Below are 10,018 nucleotides of genomic sequence, written 5' to 3'. Positions count from 1 at the left end.
TTTAAATATAGCAAGTTAACAGAAAAAACAAAACAAAACAAAACAAAACAAGTGGGGGTAATTTAATCAATTCAACAGGGGTGTTGAACTACTAGTTTAAGAACTGATACACCAGCACTAGATTTATTATTTAATCTGCAAAAAAAAAAAATTAGCAACTTAAAACACAACAAACATGTAATTGAATTAAGAATACATTTGCTGCATGGGTGCAGGGGTGGCTCAGTGGGTTAAGAGCCACTTAAGAGTCTGACTTCGGCTCAGGTCATGATCTCATGATTCATGAGTTTGAGCCCCGTGTTGGGCTCTGTGCTGACAGCTCAGAGCCTGGAGGCTGTTTCAGATTCTGTGTCTCCCTGTCTCTCTCTCTCTGCCCCTCCCCTGCTCATGCTCTGTGTGTCTCTCTCTCAAAAATAAGTAAATAAAGAAAAAAAAAAGAATATATTTGCTGCAAGTAACAAAAAACCTAGTATGAGTGGCTAAAACATAAAAAAAAAGTGTTTACTGCTTCCTCATAGCTGCAAGATGCTCCTTCTGGTAGCAATCTGTATTCCAAGGAGACAGAAGAAGGCAAACAGGAGGAATTTGTGAAACGTTTTATCAGGGAGACACTAAACCTCTCCCTGAAGCCTCTTGGAGAATTCTGCTTGCATATTAATGCCTACAATTCCATAACATGATGAAACTTTGCTGTTAGAGAATGTAAAAAGTGTGTATTTTGAGCTGTGCACCTAGGTACTTCAATGGGGTGTTTTCAGTGAGAACAAAAGGGAACAACAGACATTGGGTAGACAATTAAGAATGACTGCTGAAGCAATGACTCAGAAACTTACCTACAGAGCAGCTAAATATTGGAATCAGCAGACCAAAGAACCTATATTGAACTTAGGCTCAATACACTCTATGTATTTATTTTCAATTAATATAATAACCATATTATTCTGTAAAACATATGGTTGTTAAATAGCTACCTATAAATTAAAAGTTTGTTGTGCTCAAAAAAAAAAAAAAAAAACTAACTGCAAAGTATTTTTTTCCAAAAAATTTAGCAAACAATGCGAGAGGAACTTTTTTTGTGATGTCTCTGTTACAAAATACTGTAGATACATAACAAATGTAAGAAAATGCAAAGGGAACCTGAGGTTTTAGTAAATCTCTGACTCATAGCTCTTTCAGTGATCACAGAATCTTGATCTTATATAATCTTGACTATTACTACTCACACAAAGTAATCCCTCCTTCACCTGAAATTTTTAACTTTCTTTGCTGTGCTGAGCTATTGTTACCTGGTAATATAATTATTGAGAAGAATTCTTGTTTATTTAACTACACTATCATATCAGACTTTATTCATTCATGGATCCCTTTATTGTCTAGTCAATTTTCAGCAAACTAGATTCTTACGTATACATTTACATTGAATGAATTTGATAAATACCAATGGACTCATTATTCCATAAACTTGTAATGTTGAGTGAATTTGTCTGAAACATAATTTCAACCCTAAACTCTATCAGGACTAAACTTTGTTCTTTTGTTCTTGGGTGTGTGTGTGTGTGAAAGAGAGAGAGAGAGAAAGAGAGACAAGACAGACGGAGACAAGACAGAGAGAGAGAGGGTGGCAAAGAGGGAGAGAGGATGAGAATGAGAGAAGAAGAGAAAGAATGTGTTATTTTTACATTTTAGTCACACTGTATATTGTGAAAAATGCAAAAGAAATTTGTGGAGGATTTTTGTTGTTTTGTTTTGTTTTGCTATACTTATGGAATGAGAAAATCTGTATTCTCACATATGCTGAGAAATATGTAGTTTCTCTTTTCTAAAAGATTTGCCTCCATTTTGATAAGAGGAAAAATAAGTAAATAACAATGCTAACTTTTGGTCCATGAGATAATTTTTTTGTATATATTTGATTTATTCCAACTTTTTATGGTAGGCATTATAATGCCTTTCCTCAAAGATATCTCAATTCCCATAACCTGTGAATATGTTACTTTACATGGCAAAAGTTACTTCCATATATGATTAGACAAAGCATTTTGCAATAGATTATTCTGGATTAACCAGTGGGCTCATAGAATGATTGGCAAAGGTCCTTTTTAGAGGGAGGCAGAGGGTTGGAACCAGTGAGAAAGATTTGAAGTTCTTACACTGTTGGTTTCAAATGTGGGGGAATGGACCATATTCATTTGTGGACCCACAAATGAAGGCGGCCTCTAAGAAGTTGAAAAAGGGTAAGGGCAAACTTTCTCCTGGAGGTTTCAGGAGCAATATAGTTCCATTGATGCCTTATTTTAGCCTACTAACTCATCTTGGATTTCAGAACTTCAGAACTGTAAAGTGATGAAATTGTGCTGTTTTAAACCACTAAGTTTTTGGTAAATTGTTACAATAGCAATAGAATAGGAATACAACTTTCGACCACAACTAACTGAAACAACCTCTTTTGGATGACACTTCAAAGTCTCTCTAGGTAAAATATTCAGTGTCTCAAAACCTTGCCTCACCTCTCATAGTCTCAAAATAGAGGAGGTTATTTACAGCGTTTTTATACCCCAGAGTAGAAGGGGACTGCAAAACTATGCAGGATCAATGACTACTATATCTCTGGTCAACTTGATGGTTTTCCTGATTATGCTGAAATGACTGGTTTACTAGACAGTCTTTCACCATTAAATGTAATGGTAACTGTAGGTTTTTTGTAGAAAGTCTTGATCAAGTTGAGGAAGTTCACTTCTATTCCTATTTTTCTAGAGTTTTTATCATAAATGAGTGCTGAATTTATTCACATAATTTTTCTGCTTAGATTGATATAATCATGTCATTTTTCTTTTCTAGCCTATTAATAATGACATTAAATAATTTGTAACTACCGAACCAGCTGTGCATCCCTAGAATAACCCCATTGGATCATGGTATATAATTGTTACATTTTGTATAGTTTCAGATTTTGTTAAACATTTTTGTGCCTATATTCATAAATGACATTACTCTCTAGGGATGAGGGGGGACGTCTTTGTGGGGTATAAAGTATTAGTATAATAGCTTCAAAAAATCAATTAAGAAGTGTTTCCTCTTTAAATATCTGAAAGAATTGTATAGAATTTGTATTCATTCTTTAAAAGTTTGGTAGAATTTTTCATGGAAACTATCTGGACCTGGAGATTTCTTTCAGGGAAAGTTTTAAATTACAAATCCACTTCCTTTACAGCTATAAGGCTATTCAAATTATCTATTTTATTTTGGGTGGGTGGTGGAAAAGTTTTTCAAAGAATAAGTCATTTTGTCTAAGTTGTTACATTTATGTGTTTTAGAAATGCTCTTAGTATTTCTTTTTTATCCTTTTTTAAATTAAAAAAAATTTTAATTTTTATTTATTTTTCAGAGAGAGAGAGACAGAGACAGAGACAGAGACAGAGTATGAGTGGGGGAGGTGCAGAGAAAGAGGGAGACACAGAATCGGAAGCAGGCTCCAGGCTCTGAGCTATTAGCACAGAGCCTGACACTGGGCTTGAACCCAAGGATTGTGAGATCATGACCTGAGCCAAAGTTGGATGCTTAACTGACCGAGCCACCTAACTGCCCCCCTTTTTATCCTTTTAATGTCTGCAGGATCTGTCTTGATATCCTATTTTCATTCCTGATATTGCTACTTTGTTCTTTTTGTCAGTCTTGCTAGATGTTTATCAATTTTATTGACCTTTTCAAAGAAGGAATTCTTTGTTTCATTGACTGATTTCCAATGTTTATTTTTTCTATTTTCTATTTCAGGGATTTCTGATGTCATCTTTACTGTTTCCTTCATTTGGTTTGCCTTGGGGTTTATTTTATTCATCTTTTTCTGTGTTCCTGAAGTGGGAGTGCACATGATTTATTTGAGGATTTTCATTTTTTCTCTTGTCTGCATTTATTGCTATACATTTCCTTCTCAGCACTGATTTAGCTGTGTAGCACAAATTTTGGTATGCTGCCTTTTCATTTTCATTCATCTCAAAGTATTTTTTTAAGTTTATTTATTTATCGAGGGTGCGTGCAGAGAAACAGGGAGAGAGAGAATCCCAAGCTGGCTCCGCACTGCCAGCATAGAGTTGGATGCAGGTCACAATCTCATGAAGCCTGAGATCATGAGCCAAGCTGAAATGAAAAGTCACAGGCTTAACTGACTGACCCACCCAGGCATCCCATCATCTCAACGTATTTAAAGAAAAAAAAAATTAACGTTTATTTATTATTCAGAGAAACAGAGAGAACATGATCATGGGAGTGCCAGAGAGAGGAGGAGACACAGAATACAAAGCAGGCTCCAGGCTCTTAGTTGTCAGCACAGAGCCGGACGTGGGGCTTGAGCTCACAAACCGCGAGATCATGACCTGAGTTGTAGTCGGACGCTTTACCGACTGAGCCACCCAGGCGCTCCTCAATGTATTTTTGAAATTTCCATTGATGCTTCTTGTTTGACCCATTGATTATTTTTATGTGTGTATTCTAGCTTCTAGTATTTGGAGATTTTCTTATCTTTCTGTTATTGATTTCTAGTTTGATTACAGTGTGACTGAAGAATATGCTCTGTATGATTTCTGTGCCTTTAAAGGAACAAGTCTACATGTTTTGTAGGCACTTGAAATTAATGTGTATTCTGTTGTCAGCTAGCACGTTCTAGAAATTTTCATTAGATCCTGTTGTTTGATAGTATTGTTGAGTTTTTATATGTACTTGCTGACATTCTGTTTAGTTGGTCTTTAAATTGTTCAGAGAGGAATGCTGAGGTCTCCAACCATAACTGTGGATTTCTGGGTTTCTCTTTTCAGTTTGATCAGTTTTGCTTTACATATTTTGCAGCTCTTGTGTTTGGTGCATACATTTTGAGGAATGCTGTCTTCTTGGTAGATTTACTCCTTTATCTCTCTATAGTGTCCCTCTCAGTCTCTGGTAATTTCTTCTTTTTTGCTCTGAAATCCACTTTTCCAATATTGTAGTCACTCTTATTTCCTTTTGATTCAAGTTTACATGATATAGCTTTATCCATCCTTTACTTTGAATCTGCCTGTATCATGTACTTCAGTTAAATTTCTTGTTGATGGAAAATAATTGGGTCAAGTTTTTAAATCCACTCTGCCAAACCATCTTTTATTTGGTGAATTGAGACCACTTACATTTAATTATATTACATAATTATTGATAAGTTTGGTCTTCAGTCTATCATTTTATTTTTTTTATTCTCTGTTGCACTTTTTTCTTTTTCCTGCTTTCATGATCATTAACATTTTTTTTAGAAATTTAATTTCTATTTTTCTATATTTTCATGTATTTATGTACTTTCCTATATAGAATTTTTTGATGGTTGCTCTAGGCATGACAACATATATACATAATTTGCCAGTCTACTGGTCTCCTCATTTTACCAGTTCAAGTGAAGCACAGAAATTTTATATCTGTTTACATCTTTACTCTCTCCCTTTTATAATACAATGTTCTTAAATATTTGTTCTATATACATTTAGAACAAAATCAATCTGTATAATTTTTGATCCAATGTCAATAATAATTTAGAGAACTCATAAGGAGAAGAAAGGTATTTGTGTGTGCTGATATTTTTTCTTATTCTTTTCTTATTTCAGAATATTACATGTTTCCTTCATGTTTATATTTCATTTCTTTTTAGAGAAATTCCATTAGCCATTCTTTTAGATTAGGTCAGCTGGTGACACTCTCTTAGTTTACAGTTACGTGAGAATGCCTTGATTTCCCTTCTATTCCAGAAGAATTTTTTCAGTAGATATAGGATTCTGATTTGGCAATTCTTTTCTTCCAGGACTTGAAAAATATTATGCCACTTCCTTGGCCTTTGTTGTTTCTGAAGGATACTTGCTCTTATTTTGTCTTTCCTCTATAGTCAAGATGTCATTTCAGAAATTAAATGATGATTTATCTTGATGGCATGAATATCTTTAGGTTTGGTATTTAGTCAGCTTCTTAAATCAGTAGGTTTATGTCTGTTGCCAAATTTGGGAAGTTTTCCCCTTTGTTACTTCAAGTAATTTTTCTGCCCCAGTCTTTGCTCTTGTTTTCCCAGGATTCTGATAACATAAAATTTGATTTTTTTTTGCTATAGTCTCACAATGATTATGTAATTTCTATTGTTTTATCTTTAGGTTCAGATCCATTTTTCTCACCATTTCATTATACTATGGAGCCCATCCACTGACCCTTCCATTCACAGACCTTTGCATTTTGGTAATTGAATATTTTCCCTAAAATTCCCATTTGGTTCTTCTTTATATTTCCTATTTCTCTGCTGAGATGTTTTGGTTTTTGCTAGGGCATTCTACTTTTATTATTTGTTTCAAGCCTTTTTGCAATTACTTGCTTAAGCATTTTTATCATAACTTCTTTAAATATTTTTCAGAGAAGTTGTATATCTCTGTAGTCTCAGTGTTGACATCTATTGGTCATCTGTTTCATTAATTTTGGGATCTTCCTAGTTTTTGACATAATGAGTAATTTATAATTGAAAGCTTGATATTTTTGTATTATGGTATGAGACACTATTATCATCTGTAAACTTTTTTTCATAATGTTATTTATTTATTTATTTATTTATTTATTTATTTATTTATTTTTGAGAAAGAGAGAGAGAGAGAAGCAGAGAGAGAGAGAGAGAGAGAGAGAGAGAGAGAGACAGAGGATCCAAAGTGGGATCCACGCTGACAGCAGAAAGCCCGAAACAGGGTTGGACCCACGAACCAGGAGATCATGACCTGAGCTGAAGTCAGAGGCTCAGACTGAGTCACCCAGGCACACTTATCATCTTTAAACTTTAACATGCTTTCTGTGACACTGCTCCAACAGGGTAGGTAGTAATAAAACTTTATTACTGCCAGATAGAAAGAGAAGTCCAGCTTTCCTACTTATTCTCCACTGACACTCAAGTGGGCTCTTTATTACTGTTAGGCAGGAGTGTGAGTTCTGGTTTCCCAGACTGTACTGACATTGTGGTGCAAGTTGCTTTGTTACCACAAGGTGATGGTGAAATTCCTAATTCTCCAATGGCCTCCTCTGAGTCTACCTTGATTTAGATAGGCACCTAATTACTACCAGATGAGTTGGAAATTTATGTTCTCAATATGATTTTCACTGACACTGCTGAGTAGGAGTACTTATTACCATCTGATGGTAATATAAGTCTCAGCTCCATAGCTGGCCTTCCTTGACATCATGATTTTATGGTGTCTTACAACATCCTTGTGAGGATGAAAGTCAAGACTTTCCACTCAACTTTTGCAAGCATGGTGGGAATGGAGCCATAGGTGTTTTTTTGTTTTTTGTTTTTTGTTGTTGTTTTTGTTTTTGTTGCTGTTGTTGTGTTGGCTATTGTTTGATATCAGGATTTGGCTGGAGTAGGTAGTTATTACATAAAGATTTCTTCTCTTGCTAGGTTGCCCCTTTCCTAGTCTTTCCCTAACCTTTTAGTTGGAGTTTTTTGTCTGCACTCCTTGACATTTCCAGTTGGCTGACTTATTCAGTTCTGAGGGTGGTATATATCGGACAAAAAGCCCAGGGTGTTCATCATCATACTGTTCTTTGTTTCTAAGGTCCCTATCTGGTCTGCTTTCTTCTTTCACCACTTACAACCTTCTTATGTTTGTTTTATATATGATGTGCCAGGTTTTAGTTATACTCTATGGGAGGAGTAGGATATCTACCAACTTCTCAGGAGTAGAAGTCTCCTGGAAGTACGTTGCAAAATTTCCAAGTATTAGGAGATTTTATCAGTGTCTAATTTACTGATTTCTAACTTTATTCCATGGTGGTCAAAGAATATACTATAGAAGATTTTAGTCCTTTTAAATTCAACAAAATACGGTGTATGTTATATCTTGATGAATATTTATTTGCATTTGAAAAGAATGTATACTCTTCTGTTTTGGGGTAGAATGTTCTATAAATATCAATGGGGAAAACAGTTGTTAATATAATACAGAACTTTTATATCCTTATTTGTTTTCTCTATAAATGTTCTCTGAACTACTAACAGATGTTTCTTGAAATCTCAACCTTAAATTGTAGATTTATCCATTTCTGCTTTCAATTTTCAGTTTTGGCTACAGTTACTTCAAAGCTTTGATAATAGACACATACACATTTAAGAGTATTAAGTCATCTTCATGAAGAACTTGTCATTGAAAAAAATTTACTTGATCTTCCCAATTAACATACCGTATTTTGAAATCTAATTTGTTTGGCATTAATATAGTTAAATCAGATTTTTTTGAATAACGATTGTAAGGTATATTTTTTACTATTCTTTAATAGGGTGTGTGTGTTTTATTTTAGTAAAACTGCTCCTTAAACTTTTGACCTGTTTATAATTAAGATGACTTTCTTAAAAACGGTATATAGTTTACTCTCAGTTCTCAATTCAGTGTACCAATCTCCGCCTTTTATTTGGAGTTTTTAACACATTTACAATTAACTTACTTTCTGTTAATGCTGGGTTTAAATCTATCACATTTTTTTTTTTTTTTACTTTTTTAAAAAAATTTCTCTATCTGTTCTTTGGTTTGTTGTTGTTGTTGTTGTTGTTGTTGTTGTTGTTGTATTTTCCTGGCTTCCAAGAGATTACTTAAAAAATCCTTTTATTTGGGGCACCTGGGTGGCTCAGTTGGTTGAGCGGCCAACTTTGGCTCAGGTCATGATCTCACAGCTCAGGAGTTCCAGCCCCGTGTTGGGCTCTGTGCAGGCAACTCAGAGCCTGGAGCCTGCTTCGGATTCTGTGTCTCCCTCTCGCTCTACCCCTCCCCTGCTCATGCTCTGTCTGTCTCTCTCTCTCAAAAATAAATAAACAAAAAAAATTTTTTTGAACCCTTTTATTTGCCCTATTGGTTCTTACCATTACCTATTGGCTTGTTCTTGTCTTTAGGAGTTATTCTAGGACTATGATTCTTGAAATTTGTCTGGGAACATTTTATGATCTTCAAGACCCTTTCAGGGAGTCAGCAATGTCAAATGCATGTTCGTAATAATACAAATGCATAAGTGTTTTTCCTCAAGACAATAATCATATGTTGATATGAAGGAAAATGCTTTATGCATACTGATTTTGTCACATACAACATAAGAAGATATGTAATCAAGGGTGAGAATTTTATTAATGTTTTTGCAGATTTCTGAAGGGCTTCATAAGTGAAATTTGCATATATCTTCCCTCCACGTGTGGCTCTGAAGAATATATTGACAACTGCTGCAGTTTGGGGCCCCTGACTTGATGCCACCAGTTTTATCTACCATTGTTTTTGCATTAATAGTGGAATTGTAAACTCAATGAAGAAGACAAATAATGTTTTAGTCGTATTATGAAAACAATTTGAACCTCCCACTCTTCCTGAAAGCATATTGGGGACTTGGAGTATCCCTGGAGCACATTTTGAGAATTGCTGCTATTTACCAATGGAGAATCCAATGAACTAGCATATATGCAGTGGTATAGCTGGATCTCACAGGTATTTTTCTAAGCAAAAGATATCAGGCACAAAAGAATACATACTATAATTATCTTTAGGAAAATTCAGCCATGAAACTAATATTACGAAGTCAGAATTACGGTCACTTTTGGAAAGTGTAATAACTGAGAGGTAGCATGTTAAGTTTCCTAAGTGTTAGCAATATCCTATTTCTTGATGTGGCTGGGGGTTACACAAGTGTGCTCATTTTGTGGTTATCAGTAAAACTGGAGAATTATGACGTGCATTTTTTTCTGTTTACTTATAATAATTCTGTAAAAAGTGTATTATAAACAACTGAAATTCAGGGCTTTACTTTGCAATTACATTATTTCTCAACAGGGATATTACAGCATGATGTAATTAGCAGACCAGATAACAGGGGTTCGTTTCCAGGTAGAAGGTCTTGAAGCAGGTTTTTAATAAATTCTGTTCATATAGTAACAAGTGTCTGTTTGTGTGTTTTTCCTGCTTATTTAGGTAGTCACTGTCAGAATTAGTTTCCAGAATTTTTCGTG

Source organism: Panthera tigris, chromosome B3, assembly GCF_018350195.1.
Source record: "Panthera tigris isolate Pti1 chromosome B3, P.tigris_Pti1_mat1.1, whole genome shotgun sequence".
NCBI lineage: Eukaryota > Metazoa > Chordata > Mammalia > Carnivora > Felidae > Panthera > Panthera tigris.
The sequence above is the reverse complement of the archived record's forward strand: the minus strand, read 5'-3'. Positions refer to the sequence as shown.